This window comes from Panthera uncia, chromosome D1 (assembly GCF_023721935.1).
Source record: "Panthera uncia isolate 11264 chromosome D1, Puncia_PCG_1.0, whole genome shotgun sequence".
NCBI lineage: Eukaryota > Metazoa > Chordata > Mammalia > Carnivora > Felidae > Panthera > Panthera uncia.
The window spans coordinates 3618010-3636506 of record NC_064808.1 but is presented as its reverse complement, the minus strand read 5'-3'; the positions used below and the strand labels follow the sequence as shown (position 1 = coordinate 3636506).

General features: G+C 45.4%; 1 protein-coding gene across 16 annotated transcripts in view; it reads left to right on the top strand.

The window, feature by feature from the left end:
• Window positions 1-18497, top strand: part of PPP6R3 (protein phosphatase 6 regulatory subunit 3) — a 138405-nt gene that overhangs the window by 26875 nt on the left and 93033 nt on the right. The window lies entirely within an intron of this gene.

Genomic DNA, 18497 nt, shown 5'->3' with positions numbered 1-18497 from the left:
AGCCGTGAGCCGTCAGCGCCGAACCTGACACAGGGCTCTATCTGATGACCCGTGATGAGATCGTGACCTGAGCTGAAATCAAGAGTCAGATGCTTAACCGACTGAGTCACCCAGGTGCCGTGGGTTACGTAATTTCTGAATGTTAGTGCCCTCAATTGTAAAAGGAGTTGTGAGGGAAAAGTGTGACTTATTCACCGACACTTTGGAGTGCCCGCAGAGTGCCAGGCACGAAAATGTTTAAGGACCACGTGGGTCACCATAGCCCCTCTGTGAACCGTGCGGCTGTTGCGGAAGCTTCGCGTGTAGCGTTAGCTGTGTCGGTAGCACTCTGGGAGGCGACAAGTGGTAGAAAGAGGGGGGCGTTTCCAAGCCCCCTGGCCTCACCACTCCCTAAGTTTGGGACCCGAGTCCCTTCCTTACTGCCTTTGCCTCCCAGAATCTCCACGTGCAGGAAGTGACGTAACTCGCCACCGAGGAGTGTCGTGAGGTTCAAATGAGTGTGTGCGAACACATTTGGTGAAGTATAGACTCTGAAGTTTTCCGCAAACGACTTTTTCTTTCACCTCTCTTTGCAAATACAGATTTTATCATTCTTCTTCTTCTAACAGCTTTGTTGGGACACCGTGCGCAGACCCTACGGTTCACACGCTTCAGCATACTGCTGATGCGGTTTTTTTTTTTTTTTTAGCATAGTCACGGTGTGTGCATGCTGTCACTGCTGTCATTCCGGAATAGTTTCATGACTTGAGAAAGAAACCCCGGAGTTTTTAGCAGCCACTCCCACTTCTCTCCCATCCCCTTGGCCCCTGCGACTACTAATCTCATTTCTGTCTCTATGGGTTGGTCTATGCTGGACACTTCCTGTGGGTGGAATCGTACAGTGTGTGCTCTTTTGTGACTGGCCTCCTTCCCTTAGCTACGTGTCCAAGATTCGCATGTATGTCAGTCCTTTTGTTGTTGGTGTTGCTAAATACGCTGTCGTGTGGAAACACCACATTTTATTTATTCGTTAATCGGATGATGAGTATTTGAGCGTCTCTGCTTTTTGACTATGGCGGATAATGCCGCGTGAACATTTGTGTGCACATTTTTCTGTGGACACACACTCTCATTCCTCTTGGTTACATACCCGGGAGTGGACTGGCTGGGTTACGAGGTAGTTCCGTATTTAAGAGAAAACTTTTGAAAAAACTGCCAGCGTATTCTCCGGTGTGCCTGCCTCATTTTACACTCCCAGCAGTGTGTGAGAGTTTCAGTTTTCCCACATCTGTGTCACCTCTTGTGATTGTGTCTTTTTGATAGTAGCGTGTTAGTGTGGGTATTTGGTGGTATTGTGTGGTTCTGATTTGCATTTCCCTGATGGCTGATGACGTCGAGTACTTTTTTAGTGTGCCCGTTCACCATTTGTCTATCTTCTTGGGAGGTATGACTATTGAAATTATTTGCCAATTTTTAAACTGGGTTGCTTAGCTTTTTATTATTGAGTTGTGAAGTCCCTCTTAAGTATATGACTTGCGGATGCTCTCATTCTGTAGATCATCTTTTCACGTTCTTGATGGTGTCATTGAAACACACACATTTTTACTTTGATGAAGCCCAGTTTATCTGGTTTTTTTCTTTTGTTTCTTTTTGGTGTCATATTTAAGAAGGCTTTGCCTAATCTAAGGTCACAAAGATTTATTGCTCTGTTTTTTCTAAGAGTTTTGTTTACATCGTTTTAAAGACTATTTTTAGGGCATTTTAAGGTCACAGCAAAATTGAGGAGACGGTCAGGGATTTCCCCTGTATCCGCTGTCCCCCCCACCTTTGCACACTAGCACAGCCTCTTTCGTCATCAGCATCCCAGAGCGGTACACTTGTTTGTTTTTTAATTTTTTTAATGTTTGTTTATTTTTGAGAGGCGGGGGAGAGAGAGACAATAGCATGAGCAGGGAAAGGGCAGGGAGACAGAGAAGGAGACACAGAATCCGAAGCAGGCTCCAGGCTCCAGGCTCCAGGCTCCAGGCTCCAGGCTCCAAGCTGTCAAGACAGAGCCCGAGGCGGGGCTCAAACTCACCAACCGTGAGATCACAACCTGAGCCGAAGTCGGACGCCTAACCGACTGAGCCGCCCAGGCGCCCCCAAAGTGGTACAGTTGTTACAGCTGTTGAAGCTACATTGACACATCACAGTCACTCCGAAGTCCATAGTTTACATTACGGTTTCTTCCTGATGTTGCATGTTCTGTGGGTTTGGATAAATGCATAACGACCTGTATCCATCATTATGGTATCACACAGAGTATTTTCACTGCCCTAAAGATCCTCTGTGCTCTTCTTCGCCCCCCCACCTCCTCACCACCACTGATCTTGTAACTGTCTGCCTTTTCCAGACTGTCGTATAGTTGGAATCACAGTCTGTAACCTTTTCAGATTGGCTTCTTTCGCTTACTGATACGCACCTAAGGTTTCTCCATGACTTTTCATAGCTTGCTACCTCATTCTTTTTAGTACTGAATAATACTCTGTTGTCCGGGTGGACCACACTTTATTTATCCACTTACCTCCTGAAGGACATCTTGGTTGTTTCGGGGTTTTGGCAATTAATGGATACATTTCTTATAAACATCCATGGGCCTGTTTTTGTGCAGACGTAAGTTTTCACCTCCTTTGGATAAATGCTAGCGAGCACAGTTGCTAGATGTTATGGTGAGTACGTTGCGTTTTGTAAGAAACTGCCAGCCTGTCCTCCAGACCAGCTGCACCACCTTTTGCACTCCTGCCAGCGGTGAGTGAGAGTTCCTGTTGCTCCACAGCGACGCCAGCATTTGGGATCTTTGTTTTGGGTTTTGACTATTCTGATAGGTGTGTAGTTGTGTCTCACTGTTTTTAATTTGCATTTCCCTCATGACATAATGATGCGGAGCATCTTTTCAGGTGATCGTATCATTTTTTTTAAATGCTTATTTATCTTTGAGAGAAAGAGAGACAGAGCGTGAGCAGGGGAGGGGGAGAGAGGGAGAGACAGACAGACAGACAGACAGACCCAGAATCCGAAGCAGGCTCCAGGCTCTGAGTTGTCAGCACAGAGCCCCATGTGGGGCTTGAACCCACGAACCGCGAGATCATGACTTGAGGCGAAGTCAGACGCTTAACCGACCGAGCCCCCAGGCACCCCATGAGATCATTTGTAACAACTGTATTTCATTGGATGGATGAAAGAACCTTGGTGCAGAATCGATCGTTGTTGTTTACCATGGCATAGTTAGGTGCCATGTATTTGTTTTTTTTTTTTTTTTTTTAAATTTTTTTTTTAACGTTTATTTATTTTTGAGACAGAGAGAGACAGAGCATGAACGGGGGAGGGTCAGAGAGAGGGAGACCCAGAATCCGAAACAGGCTCCAGGCTCTGAGCTGTCGGCACAGAGCCCGACGCGGGGCTCGAACTCACGGACCGTGAGATCGTGACCCGAGCCGAAGTCGGACGCTTAACCGACCGAGCCACCCAGGCGCCCCAGGTGCCGTGTATTTGTGAGCGACTTGGATTATTTGTCCCGTGGTAGTCCCGAGGTGTCCTGTGTTCTCCGCACGTAGACATTTCTCTTTCCGGTTTTAAACTCCTGTGGACATTGTTACATACAAACTTTTTGCTCAGGATGAACACCTTAGGATAAAGTCACAGAAGTAGAATAATTGGGTCAAAGAATGTGAAGAATTCAACACCTTTTGTTGTCTCTGACCAGAAAAAATATGCAAGTTTATACTTTTACCAGCAGTTCAGCTACTTTTGTATTAAGAAACTTAAAAATCTTTTTTACGAGGGGAAAGTTCTAGCGTGCGAAACATAGAATAGTATCACGAACCCTCCTCTGCTGAGCGCCAGCAGCCATACACTGGAGGCCGTTCCTGCCTCACTCCCTTCCTCACTTCTCTCCTGTATTGTCACTGTTTTAAAACTCTATTGAATTATAGTTCAGTAGACTAAAGAGACAGAAAAGTGCTCATATCAGAAGTTTCCACAAGCTGAAACGCACCTGGGTAGTTGGCACCCCGGATGCCCCTTTGTTCCCGTCCAGTCGGTACCCTCCCTGCCGCAGCATCGGTGTCCTCCCGCCTGCCCGAACTGATTAGTCTGCCCCGTTTTGTTCCTTAACTGAGTAGAACTTTATGGTACGTTAGTGTGTGTCTGAGTCCTTTCTCTCGGCGTCGTGTGTGAGATTATCCGTCGTCGCACGCGGTTGTTATTTGTTCTCGTTGCTCTATGAAATTACTCTGTCGATGGACATCTAGATGGATGTCTGTTCGGGGCTGTTACCGATACTGCTGCCCTGAACATTCACGGTGTCTTTTTTTTTTTTTTTTTTTGGGTGAACAGATCTATGTATTTCTTTGGGGAATGTATCTGGGAGTAAAATTGCCAGGTTTTAGAGGTGTGCATATTATTTGGTTTTGGACGACTGTGGCTGCACCTCCCGAAGTACTTGTAGCGAGTGAAAGTGCAGTTACACCAGCGGTGTGTCAGGCTTTCACTCCATGTCGTCTCCCGCAGCTCGTGCTGTCCATGCTGTGCTTTGCAGCTACGCTCCTAGCTGTGTAGTGATGTCTTAGGAGAGTTTGAATTTGCACCAGTGAAGTCAAGCACCTTTGCATACTTTTATTGGTCATGTGGCTCTCCTTTTTTCCTACCTTTTTTTATTTTTTTATTTTTTTTTTTTTTATTTTTTTTATTTTTATTTTTTTTATTTTTTTTAACATTTATTCATTTTTTGAGACAGAGAGAGACAGAGCATGAATGGGGGAGGGTCAGAGAGAGAGGGAGACACAGAATCCGAAACAGGCTCCAGGCTCCGAGGCGTCAGCACAGGGCCCGACGCGGGGCTCGAACTCACGGACAGCGAGATCATGACCCGAGCCGAAGTCGGCCGCCCAACCGACTGAGCCACCCAGGCGCCCCTCCTACCTTTTTTTAAAAGTGTATTTATTACTTAGAGTGCAAGCACGTGTGTGCACTAGTGGGGGAGGGGCAGAGAGAGGGGAGGGAGAGAATCCCAAGCAGGCTCCACTGCTGTCCGGCATACAGCACGGAGCCCGAGGCGGGGCCCAGTCCCACGACCGACCATGGGATCGTGACCTGAGCCGCACTCAAGAGTCAGATGCTCAACTGACTGAGCCACCCAGGTGCCCCCTGGGATATCCTTTGTTATAAAGAGTATATTTTAAAGTTTTCGTTCTTTTTTTTTTTTTTTTTTCACTGCATTATTAGTTTTTCTTATTGTGTTAGCTCTCTGTTGTTGCATAACAAATTATCCTTAAACTTTTAGTGGCTCATAGCAACAAAAAAACCTTTAAATTTTTAATGTTTATTCATTTTTGAGAGGGGGGGGGAGTGGGGCAGGGGCAGAGAGAGAGGGAGACAGAGAACCTGAAGCAGTCTCCAGACTCAAGCTGACAGCACAGAGCCTGACGTGGGGCTTGAACTCACAAAACTCAAAATCGTGACCTGAGCCGAAGTCGGACGCTCAACTGACTGAGCCACCTAGACTCCCCTAACAAAAAAACCTTTATTGTCTCAGTTTCTGTAGGACATGAACTTGGGCAGTGTCTTGGCCCCCGGTCTGAAGGCTTGACTGCGGTGGGGAGTTCCATCCCAAGGTGGCTCATTCACATGCCCGGCAGGTTAGTCCTGGCTGTCGGTGGCAGGCCACAGTTCCTTTTCGTGTGGGCTGGTGTCAGGGATCCTGTGGGTCCTGTCCTCAGGACATGGTGACTGACTCCCCCCGCCCCACCAGCCCCCCGAGAATGATTGAGGGAAAGAGCACCAAGTGGAAGCTATCATTTTTATGATCTCAGAAGTCACATAGCATTGAATTTTGCCGAGTTCTCTTTGTCAGAAGAGAGTCAAAGTGTCCTAGCTTGCCTTCAAGGGGAGGGGAGTTGGGCTCCTATTTTTTTTTTTTTTTGAAAGGAGGAGTGTCACAATATTTGGACATACTTTCAAGCATGACACTTGGTGGGATTTCTTTTATGTTGGGTATGAGTTTTTCAGGAGATGTAAGTGTGGTGAATGTCTTCACCTGCTTGGTGGCTTTCCATCGTGTCGTTTGAGGAGGAGAAGTCATTTGGAATGTAATTCACTTTATTACTTTTCCCTTTATGGTTAGTTCTTTCCATATTACTTGGAAGAAAATCCCCAAGTAATTATATTGTTTCTTGTGTAAATATGCCAGTATACATGTACTATCTTTCAAAGGAAAACACTTTTTTTTTCCCCTTTGGCTGTTTAATCATACATAACATAACCACAAAATTCTCAGATCTAGAAAGCAACCCCACACGGTAGTTGCTTAATGTTATCTACTACCCAGAGTGAAATTTCCTCTTGTCTCATAGTATAATTTTTTGGTACAGTGTTCTAATTTTGGCAAATCAGGATCCACATGAAGTCTACCAGTTTTAAAAAAATGGTAGATTACCCATTCATCACTTTTTTCCCCCTCTTGCCCTCTATTTGTGGAAGACCTGGGTTGTTTTGTGGGGTCCCCACAGTGTTCTGTGTCCTGTTCGCCGGTAGCTATGTCTCTGTTTGAGGGGTAAACTTTGTCATACTCTCACTGGGGGTGCTTGTTTGGTTGTGATCTGTCTGTGGAGGCTGAATGAGGACCCAAATTTAAATTTTTAAAGGGCTTCCAACCTAAATCACGTTGAAATTCGTTCAGGTCACAGTTGTTCTGTACTTCAAATGTAATGATCATTTGGATTGTCCTTTCTACCCTATCACTTTCTGGGTTTGTGAGGCCATCTGAGAGTGTGTTTTCTGTAGAATGACAACATACGACTGTAAAGCTTGTCAACGTGAGCGTATCCCACACCCTCTCCGTGGCTTGATAATAATGTTGCAGAGGGAATTACGAAACGAGTCCGGCTCTGGTTAACTAGACTTTGCGTGTTTATCCTTAACTTGCTTGCTTTGCCTTGTGCTGTCCGCCAACCTTCCTTCTCTTGTGGCTGATTTTTTGAGTTGTGATGACCAATGTTTTACTAGTTGATGACTCATAATCTTCAAGTTATTTTTAGGCCAGCTTAAATTTCCAGTCTTCCCCAGTCTGTCTTTCCCTTCTAACAGAAATTTTGGCCATGAGAAATCAGAAAAATTAATGACGACATGATTAGAATGCACATTAAAGAAGTAAGTCATTATTTCTTAAGATGCGTGTGTACCTAAAGTTTAAACGTAGGGGCACCTGGGTGGCTCAGTCGGTTAAGCGTCCAACTCTTGATTTCAGCTCAGGTCATGAGCTCACGGTTCGTACGATCGAGCCCTACGTTGCATCAGGCCCTGCGTTGACAGCATGGAGCCTGCTTGGGATTCTCTCTCTCCCTCTCTCTGCCTCTCCCCTACTTGTGTTCTCTCCCTCTTTCTCAAAATAAATAAACATTTAAAAAAATAAAGTTTTAAACATAGAAAATTTTCTTAATACCAAGTGTGTCGTACAAGTGTCATCCAACTCCCAAGTGGGAATTACACGTCTAATGTTTTGTTTTTAAGTGAGCGCACATAAATGATACTGATTGCTGGCCATAATCCGTTCGGCAAGCATCTCGCTGCCAGATCCGTGCCAGGCCCAGCTCTTGCCATGCTGTGGTCATACGTGGTTAGAAAAAGGTGGCCATGGTGCTGGTGCTCTCAGTGAAATGCTCGGGACAATGTCTCAATGAATAGGATATAATGCAAGCTACGTATGGAATCTTAACTTTTTTCAATATGCAGTCAGCATAAAAATTATCAATGAGATATTTTCATTTCTGTCTTTTGTACCACGCCTTTGAAATCAAGTGTGCATTTTATGCTTACAGCACACCTCTGTCAAACCATCTAGATTTCAAGTGCTCAGAAGCCTTACGTGGCTCCTGTAGTGGACCGCATGGATCAGAATTATTGTTACCATGCCTCGCACGGAGTGGCAGGGGACGCTGACGAGGAACCCGAATCAACAGTGGCTTAGACGGTCCAGAGGAGACCCAGGGAGATGGATCCGGAAGCTGTTTCTCTTCTCCTGGGGGAGGGGGGCGGTGGTGGCAGAAAATGGAGGCGGGGAGGTGCTCAGAAGACGGAGTTGGATGAATAGGATTGGCAGGGAAGAGGAGAGCCAGGGTGGTTTCCGGGCTCTGTCTTTTACAACTGGGGCGTGCCTTTCCTGACACGGGGAAGACACGGGGACGGAAAGGATTGATGGCCGGTCAGTGTTGGTGTATGGCGGACAGGCAGTTTTGGAGACACTGGCTTTGGGGTGCTTGAGCCATCCGACGGGGAATGTCGGCCCGCAGTTGGGTGCCTGCGTTTGAAGTGCAGAGATGGTCTTCGGGTTGTATAAAGTCGTATCTCAACTGTGTCTGTAGAGGCCTTTTAAAAACCCACGGAAATGGCTTCATTTCGTCGACAAGACTGTTTTTTGAGAGTGTCCCGGGCCTTGTTGCGGTCGCTGGGGCGACAGCGCGAATAGAACAAGCGTGAGCCGACACCCCAGCTAATACGGTCAGGTCAGCTTGGGAGAGCGTAGTAGGCACCGCCCGGACCCTGCGGCCTGCACCGCGGTGGGTGGTGTGGGAGGGGAAGGGAGGGGAAGGGAGGGGAAGGGAGGGGAAGGGAGGGGAGGAGGCGAGCCCCGGCTAGGGAGACTGAAGAAGCCAGGGAGGAAACCGGGAGCCTAATACCAAAGAAGGCGAGTGAGGAGAATGTTCTAATGAGGAGGGGCTGCTGGTCAGCTGTATTGAGAGCTGCCGAGGGCGAGTTCGAGATGAGGACAGAAGGAGTTGCATTTGGACTCAGCCCCATCTGGAGGTCACCGGTGACTGGAAAGAGCAGTTTCAGTTGAGTGGCACAGATAGACAGCAGATCGGAATGAGTTGAAGAGATTGGAACGCGGTCGGACAGAGGGCCCGTTTTCTGCCTTGTAAGTCACCGCTACAAGCCCGGAGAAGGCCGGCCCCGGTAGAAACACGGACAGAGGATGTAAACAGACAGTTGGCTGGAGAGTGGAGTGTAAATGGCTCTCGGACATACGAACGGTGCGCGCAAGGGCCAGCGTGTGGGGACACGGCGCGCCTGCATTGCTGGTGGCACTTCGGATGGCACGGCCTCCGGGGAGCCGTTTGCCCGTGTGCGTCTGGTTAGAAACACACGTTTGATCCGACAGCGCCACTCCTGGGAACCCCGGCGTTGTTTCATAATAAGAAGAATGAAAACTAAACGGTCATCAGTGGTGGCCTGGCGAAAGCAACTGCGATACAGAGGAAAGTCTGTCAGGTAAAACATTTTACTCTGTGAGAAAGAAGGATTTGGTTTTGTTTTTTCCTACCGTGCTATAAATCAAACTCCCTGAGAGGGGTTTTTCCCCCCTTCTTAAGGATGGAGAAAAATATGAGGTCTGGTACAGGCCACGGACGCTATTTGCAAATGTGCCTTAGAAGAGCTGTGTTAAGGTTTTCATTCTGCCTCGAGCTTCTGCCTGTTAACTCATTTCACGCAAGTTGTGAATCTAAATCCTATTCTCCAGATACCTGTCAGGATTCTTTTCGGAGGACCCTGTCCTGTTTTATGTATGTACTGGGTTGTATACCACAGGAAGGGTGGGTGTGGGGTATCTTACAAGCTTCGTGGATGAATTCATACTCCAGTTTACCTTATGACACCTAAAAATAACCACAACTCCTGTCAAAGGGGCATCGAGTTGTACTGGGTTTGGGTCCTTGACAAAGCAGGCCTATGGTACTGTTTGAGAACGCTGAAGGTAGCAGTGGGGCTTATAACCTGACGTAGGAGGAAGAGTTTCTTGGTCCACTTTTTATGTGAGAAAGGGACCGTACGCACCTTTGTGAGCCCTCTGTTCCCCTGACCTTTCTGCAGTTTGGCCTGCCTTGGAGATGGTGTGTCAATATGCGGACTTAAAGCAAAACGAAAATACCGGACACAGACCAAATCAGTTTCCTAGCAGAATACAGTGATACTGTACAACTCTATAAATTCTGTTACCGGGACTCCATACTTTAAGATCTTGCTGAAATTTACTGAATTTCTTAAGAGTTTGACTGTGGTTACTCATTGGTTCCTTTTTCTTCATCTCGTTGAATCTCCTGGTTTCACTTAGATTTTATATTTCATTTTCTAGAAGGTTAGGATTTGAAGCATCATAAGTGATAGTTTAGTCTGATCTTCTCATTTTACAGATAAGGTAAGTTTAGAGAGATGAATTCTTGCCCAGAGGTTGACGGAACCAAATCTGTGTTCTCTTTTAAGTCTTCCCCATTGTTTGGTGGTGTGGGGCATACAGTATGGCCTCTGTGCATCCTCGGGCCGAAGTACCTTGCCGTGATTTGGAGGGAGGTGCGGTTTTAGTTACGTTGCCGCAGTTCTAATGAAGATCGTTTATACGCTGTGCTAAATTATTTACAGTCACAGAGACAATCTAGTTGAACTTTTTAAAACGTTTATTTAGTTAGAGACAGACACACATGAGTGTGCGCACCTGGGTGGGGCAGAGAGAGGGAGAGAGACCATCCCATTCTTGGGTTGAGTTCTCAGTGGACGAATTCTTCCACTTTCATGGTGCTTAGCACATTTTCCAATCTCTGTACTTTTATTTAACTTACTAATCACTTGGTTACCAAGATGTCCTGCAAAAAGTTTTGATGTCTTTCTTGCCGTTGTATCCTGCCTGGATTATGGAAATCTCAGCTTTTACATCAAATTAAACTTGATGGTTTATCATGGCTGAGTCACTTGCTGGCGATTGAGATCGTGTCGCCTTGCATACCATTGCTCTCATCTTATAGGCAGAGTTGGTTCTCTGGGCTTTCCTTTGGATGCTAATTTACTAATTTATGACTTGGCTCCATTTTAATAGCAACTTAGATTGGGTTGGCTTCATGCATGACTGCAGTGATTTGAGTATCCCATAAGGTGCATAGCCAGACGATGATGTAATCTAATCAGGTGCCAAAGTTTTTACCTAAAGTACTTTACATATGTGATTGTGTTTTCAAAAAGTGATAGTATGGATTTACTGTGGATGTTTTATACTTTAATAAAGACTTTTTTTTTTTTTTTTGCGTTCTTGGTATGGTGATTTCTGATTAATGATTGTTTTTAAGTTGATTTATTTGGGGAGAGAGAGAGAGAGCGAGCGAGCGGGGGAGGGACAGAGAGAGAGAGGGAGAGAGAGAATCCCAAGCAGGCTCCTCACTGTCTGTGCAGAGCCTGACATGGAGCTTGATCTTACAAACCATGAGATCTTAACCTGAGCCAAAATCAAGGGTCGGACGCTTAACCGAATGAGCCACCCAGGTTCCCCATGATTAATGATTTAGAAGCCTGGGTATTCTTGCCACGGCTTGTATTAAAATGATTGGCGTTTCTGAAATTAGCTGAGTTACATGTATATGTGTATATTTAAGTATAAATATTGAAATACTAAATGTAAATATTTACATGCAAATATATCTTTAAATTTTGTTGAAAGATACCTTTGGGGGTGCCTGCATGGCTCAGTCAGTTAAGCGTCCAACCCTTGATTTAGGCTCAGGTCAGGATTTCACGGTTTGTGAGTTTGAGCCCTGCATCAGGCTCTGCGCTGACTCTGTGCTGACAGCGCGGAGCCTGCTTGGAATTCTCTCTGTCCTGGTCTCTCTCTGCCCCACCCCTCTCAAAAAAACCAACCAACAAACAAAACAAAAAACCCACACTTAATTGTTGCACTAAGACCACCACAAGACTGGAGTCATGGGTTAAATAATTATATATTAAGAAAAAGAAAGAAAGAAAGATGCCTCTGAAGTCATCCAAATTATTTATTTAGGTGGTTTCTCCCAATTATGAGTTGTTCGTTCATTTTTGATGATTTTTGCATTCAAGTTTTTGTGGATTTTTAAAATTATTATTCACACTGTGCTAGGCATTGAGGATAAGAAGATGGACAAGGCCTCAAAGATGGATTATCTTCCCATCTCATTATACTCCCTCTCTTTGGACTTGGGTGTTTTGAAAAACGTGTGCGAGAATGAATACTTACAGAAGTGAGGGGAAGACCCATGTTAAAATTTTACTCTGATCAAGCTGGCCTACCTTGGAGCTTCCCGATGTTGCTAAGAAGTCATCAAGTGACTTGCTTTTATGTGATCAGGCTTTGGGCTGGGTCGCCTCTCTGTACTTGAGAAGGTGTTTTGTTTGTGCGTGACGTAGGATATAAGGAGAAAATGCTTTCTCGTATGTTCTGCATTAGCTGTGACTTCCTCTTGTGAATTTGCATCAGTGGGGAATATCTTGGAATCTATATTAAAAATTCACGTGACAGCATAGAGAGGTTTTCATTGGCTTTTTTCCTAAGGTGAGCTTAAAAAAACAAAACCTAGTTCACATAAGGGTTATTTGGAGTAAATCCTTTCTTATTATCCTCAACTGTAAAATAGGAATTAATACCTAAGAGAGTGGAAGATGCTTGCATAATGCTAGCACAAAGGATTTGTAAGGGTAGATGTTCATTGTTGCTGTTCTCAAATTCTGTGACTAAGCAGGTACATATTTAGACACTGTTGAGTTGAGAGTCTGGTTTTTTTCACTGTCTTAGGCTATACCAGTCCTAATTTCTGACTGGTAATTTTATAGGTATATTGTTCTTGAATTCTCCTTCTTGGCCTTGGTCAGAGTCAGTAGTACTGAAAAGAGGAGATGCTCGGGGCGCCTGGGTGGCTCAGTCGGTTAAAGCGTCCGACTTCGGCTCAGGTCGCGATCTCGCGGTCCGTGAGTTCGAGCCCCGCGTCGGGCTCTGGGCTGATGGCTCGGAGCCTGGAGCCTGCTTCCGATTCTGTGTCTCCCTCTCTCTGCCCCTGCCCCGTTCATGCTCTGTCTCTCTCTGTCTCAAAAATAAATTTAAAAAAAACGTTAAAAAAAAATTTAAAAAAAAAGAAAAGAGGAGATGCTCAGCGATAGAGCCATTGGCTGTTGAAGAAAATGTGGCTCCTTCAAAGAATGGTTGGCAAAAATAAATATAAAAGTGTATTATCTCTTTCTTAAATCTTGGTTTCCTGTTTTGAAGGGGGCCCTCTGGATCCATTTCCTCTGAGAGAAGAATCTAACGATACCAATTTCTATAGACTGAATGTCGGTGTCCCCCCCAAGGTCCGTGTGTTGAAATCTCATCCTCACACATCCTCAGTGTGATGCTGTTGGGAGGTGGTTAGACCATGCGGGTGCAGCCTTTATGAAGGGGGTTTAAAAGCCCACCCCGGAGGTTTGCTGGCCCCCTCCTGCTGAGCGAGTACACCGCAAACAAGACCACTGTGAACCGTGAAGCGGGTCCTCCCCAGACGCTGAGATCTTGGGCTTTCCCAGCCTCTAGAACTGTAAGAACTAAAGTTCTGTTGTTACCAGCCGCCCAGTGTGTTATTGTGCAGTGGCCTCACTAGACCAGGACGTCGGCCGTCAGAGTGCACGTTGTAGTGGCCACTGGCAAATCCCTGCTTTTCCTCCTTCAGCCCTGCAACACTGTGCTGTTGTTCCCGCGCTTCCGTACTCTCAAGAGCGCTTTGGCCAGGCCCTTCTCGTCTTCGCCCTGTAGTTACGACGTAAACCTCGGGGGTCCCTATCAGTTAAACCCCTGGGGAGAGTTGCCCCTTTTTGAGAAGGAAGTACCTGTCATCATCCTCGTGGATTCCACCTTCGCGTGTGTATCTTTAATCTTTTTTTTTAATGTTTATTTGTTTTTGAGAGAGAGAGAGAGACAGTGCATGAGCAGGGGAGGGAGGGGGGGAGGGAGGGAGGGAGGGAGGGAGGGAGAGAGAGAGAGAGAGAGAGAGAGGCAGACCCAGAATCTGAAGCAGGCTCCAGGCTCCGAGCCGTCAGCACAGAGCCCGACGGGGGGGGCTCAAACCCATGAACCGTGAGATCATGACCTGAGCCGAAGTCAGATGCCCTGCCACTGGCACCATATTTAAAGCCTAAATTACTTTGTTTTTATAGCAGATTCATAAATTACTGAAGCAGGAAGAACATTTAGAGTTTATTAGTCCAACTCGTTATTTCATAGATGAAGAAATGGGTACTCAGGTTAGAGGACTTAGTTTCATAGCTAGTGAGTTGCTGTTGTTAAAGCTCTCTGGTCTCAACATTTAAAAGCTTTTCCCAGTTAAGCATTCTTCTTAAAAATTTATTAAAAAAAATTTTTTGTCAGTGTTTTACACATCCACAGTTAAGAGTGAGCTAGTTCTGGGAGGTTGGATAAGAAAAACAGCTTTCTTTAGCCTCCCCACCCTCTTTTCCCTTTCCTGAAGTTAGCTTGTAGTTCTTTGAATTCTTCTGGCCAATTAAAAAATGTATTTACCTCCATATGTCTGAAGAACATATTTGAAGAGTTCATATTTGCTTACTTGTGTGCTAATTTGTTTTTGGTTTTAAGCATATCTATTAATTTCCTGCTGTGAAAAGATACGGAATAAGGATTAGCTTTCTCCTCTCCCCTCCCCACAGTCTGTCTTCTCCATCTTTCCTTGATAATTTTATTACAATTTTGGTTAAATCAGTAATTAGTTTTATCATTATGACCCTGTGTGCTCTTAAGTGGTAAATTACAAATATTTTTCCTTTCCTAAAAATTTTTTGGTTTTCCCAGAAACAGTATCACTTCCCCCTCTAAAATTTTATGTTTGTTTGTGGTTTTTTTTAATGTTTATTTTTAAGAGACGGAGAGACAGAGTGAGTGGGGAAGAGGCAGAGAAAGAGGGAGATAAAGAATCCAAAGCAGGCTTCAGGCTCCAAGCTGTCAGCACAGAGCCTGATGATGCGGGGCTCAAACCCACCAGCTGTGAGATCGATACCTGAGCCGAAGTCAGATGCTTAACTGACTGAGCCACCCAGGCACCCCTGTTTGTTTGTTTATATGTAATCTCTCCACCCAGCGTGGGACTTCCAACTCACAACCCCAGGATCAAGAGTCACATGCCGTACCAACTGAACCAGCCAGGCACTCATCACTTTTTTATTTTTTATTTTTTGAGAGAGAGTGTGAGTGCACAAACTGCGGAGAAGGGGTAGAAGGAGAGAGAGAGAGAGAGAGAGAATATCTTAAGTAGGCTCTCGCCTCCCATGACCCTGCAATCATGACCTGAGCCAAAATCAAGAGTTGTACGCTCAACCGACTGAGCCACCCAGATGCCCCACCACCACTTTTCTAAGAAGCTATTAATGCACTGTTTGAGCCTCAGACTTTTAGTCAGTTACGTGTTCAGCAAGTATTCCATCAGCTTTATCTTTTCGAGGAAATCTTTCCCCGCTCCAGCCTGCCCTGCTTGCCCTCCCTGCAGGGAGCACAGTTGTCTGCCAGGATCCCAGGGATTCTCTCTGCCTCTCTCCTGCATTGACTCTCTTGTTCTTGTATTCTGTGTTGTCTTCTTTATGGCTGTCCCTCTTGTGTCAGTGGAGCGCAGTCTCTGCACGGTAGCTTTCTGTGAATAAATCGTGTAGGAGGTAGATCTTTTGACTTGTGTTTCTGTGTACTCTTGGTTGATAGTTTGGCTGAGTATAGACTCCCGGGTCAGAAATCATTTTCCTTCTGTATTAGTCTGTTAATTATTCTCTGTGCCCTTTTAAGTAGTATCCTGTGGGTTTTTTTTTTTTTCCCAATGGATGTATTATCCATCTGAGGATACAATTTTTTTTTTTTATATTCTCTCTTCCTTGTATAGTCTTTACTCCAGCTTGTATTTTTCTGCTGTTTTGCCCTTGACTTTTCATGCTAGAGGATTTCCTGAGATGTCTGGCGATCTTTGGTTTTCCTTCATATTTAAAAGTCAGGGATACACATAGCACACACAGTTGAACAATATGGAATCACCGTCTTTCCCAGCTTTGTCCTTGGCTCTCAGATCTTCATTTCTGCATTACATTCTCCACTAAAAGAACCAGGGCTCGTTGGAAGATGGATGATTTTAGAGCTGGGGCAGAGAACGTTCAGGATGAATCTCGAACATGTTATGCCAGGAAATAAGGAAGTGCTCAAAAAGCATGGAAAGCACACGGGAGTCTGCTTGAAGGGATTCTCACTGGCTGAATCTGGGACAACTTGAGTATCAGAGTGGATAATGGCATTAATAAGTAAAATAAGAACCTATGAGTCCACACTGTTAACAGAATAAAGATGAGTGGGGAGAAGGAGGCCCACCTTCCTGAAGTTAGAATGTCATCTGATGAAGGAATAGTAGACTTTCAAGAAAACACCGCTTTATAACCATCAGAGTAACAGTTGATTCAGACAAAGATTGCCAGTGGGTAGTAAAACTACTGCGTGAATGTTTTAAGGACATAATCTCAAAATATCTTCCCACAGATTACTTACCAATTGGTTACTTGGGAGAAAACGGTTATTTTACAGTGGAGAAATATGGCACATATCGTCTTAACCGGGTGGTCGGAGTGGTCACCAGTAAAGGGACAGGTTGACATGTGCCTTATGTGATACTCTGGGAAAAACAAAACTTCATTCATTCCCGCCAGAAATGCATACCCTGTAGTCTTCTAAAAGATAAAAAAATGAAAGACTAAGAAATGCTGGCGAGCTGTTTCAGACAGGAGTGGAAGGAAATGTGACATGGGATCCTGAGTGGAGGGGAGGGAAGTTGGCCACGAACGACATCATAAAACCATTGGCAGGATTAGAAAGTGAACTGTTTACTCCATAGTCAACAGGTACTGTGTTCTTGACTGTGACGTGTACTGTGCTTGTGTTACTCACTGTCCTCGTTCTTAGGAAACACACAGTGGCGTGTTTGCGGAAAGGTCCACGAAACCTTTGCGGAAAGGTCTCAAACATTTGGGATGTTCGCGGAAAGGGAGTGGAGCGTTCAAGCAAAAGTGACCCCGTGGTCACTTGTGAGACTAGTGGAGGCTCGCTGAGAGTTTCTCGTACTGCTCTTGCAACTGTCCTGCAAATTTGCAATAAAAAGGGTTTTTAAAAAACATTTGGTTTTAATAGTAGTAGATTGGAGGCTCCCATCACAAGAGGGGTGCGTTGGCTACGAACTTTCCAGCACAGCGACTAGTGGCGCTCCTTGGTTGGGAAGTGCCCACTGTCTTGGTGCTTTCAGGTTTTTTTTGTTTTTGTTTTTTTTTTCCTCGAGTTCCGTTAGCTCTGAAGACTATTGGCGCCCAGTAAGAGAATCTGGCTGGGGCTGGGGTGGGCGGTGGGGCGTGCCTGTGTCTCCGCATTTGTTCTGCAGTTCCCACAGACTTTCTGTTGTCAGGGTGGCAAGCTGTCCCCAGCTGCCCCCAGCTGTGTGACCCAGCTGAACCAGGGTCTCCCAGTTCAGAGGCCTGCCTCCTGGGGCTGGCAGGGGTGGGACAGAGGGTGAGGATGTTTAGGGATCTGAGTATTCAGGGAATAATTTCTTCAGGCAGCACTCCTTCTGCTCCCTTCCAGCACCCCTCCAACTCTGTTGCCTTCTCCTGGTCCTTGTAGATTCTGCCTTTGAAAAACAAGGCAAAACAACCCAGGTAGTCTTTTTACTGTCGATCTAGAGGCATTTCAACGTGTATTCAGTATATGCTCTTTACTCAGAGTTCCGCTGCTCCACTCGGACACTGGCCCGTTCTGTCTTCCATCGTCTGGTCCTGTTTCTCATATTCTCCCTCCTTAGAATAACCAACTGTATTTCTTGCCATCAGTAGCATAGACCCACTCCCTTTCCTAATTAGCCTAAGTGAAAGGAGTAGGAGCAATTATTCCAGAAAAGTGGATTAAGTCTCGGCATTCTTGCTCCTGTTTACTAAGCACTCACGTTCACACTGCTCGGGAGTACCTTTGACAGTGGGATTTTTCTTTTGGCTTCCTGGATGGGCGTGTGGGGCAGGGTGAGGCCGGCAGGTTGTCCAGCTCTGCTGGGAGCCTGTGATCCGCCCACAAGCGGGAGAGGTGGGTGGTCTTGGCTCCTGGAAAAGATGATTGTGGATTAGTTTTGAGGGTCCCGCAGCCACTCAAATTAAACGCTAAAGAGAGAGTGTGTGTGTGTGTGTGTGTGTGTGTGCGTGCGCGCACGCACGCGTGTGCACACAAATCCTGTGGAACACATAAGTACATCAGATTTTTATGTTCTTTTCATTTTAACCTGGGTTTGTTACTGTTTTGTTGGATTCATTTTATCGAGCAGTTAGCATTGTTTCTATTTATTACTTGATGGAAAACATTGACCTGAGTGTAGTGTGTTTTATGGAAGAAAGGTTATCACGTGAACAGCATTTTTTGTGAAATGCCTTGTAGACTGCATTCTTGCAAGATCTCTCATTAGCATATTGTCCATAGTTTGAGTCTTTTTTTCCTGCAGCGTTAAGTTATAAATGAAGTGCCTTGGAAGACAGTTTATAGTCCTTTCACGTGTAGTATTTGATTCATTGACATTAGAATTTGGCTGTCTAGCTAGTACTTCAGTGACTTCAATATTCTGCTTACATTTCCTAGTAAACATTATGTTTTAACGTAT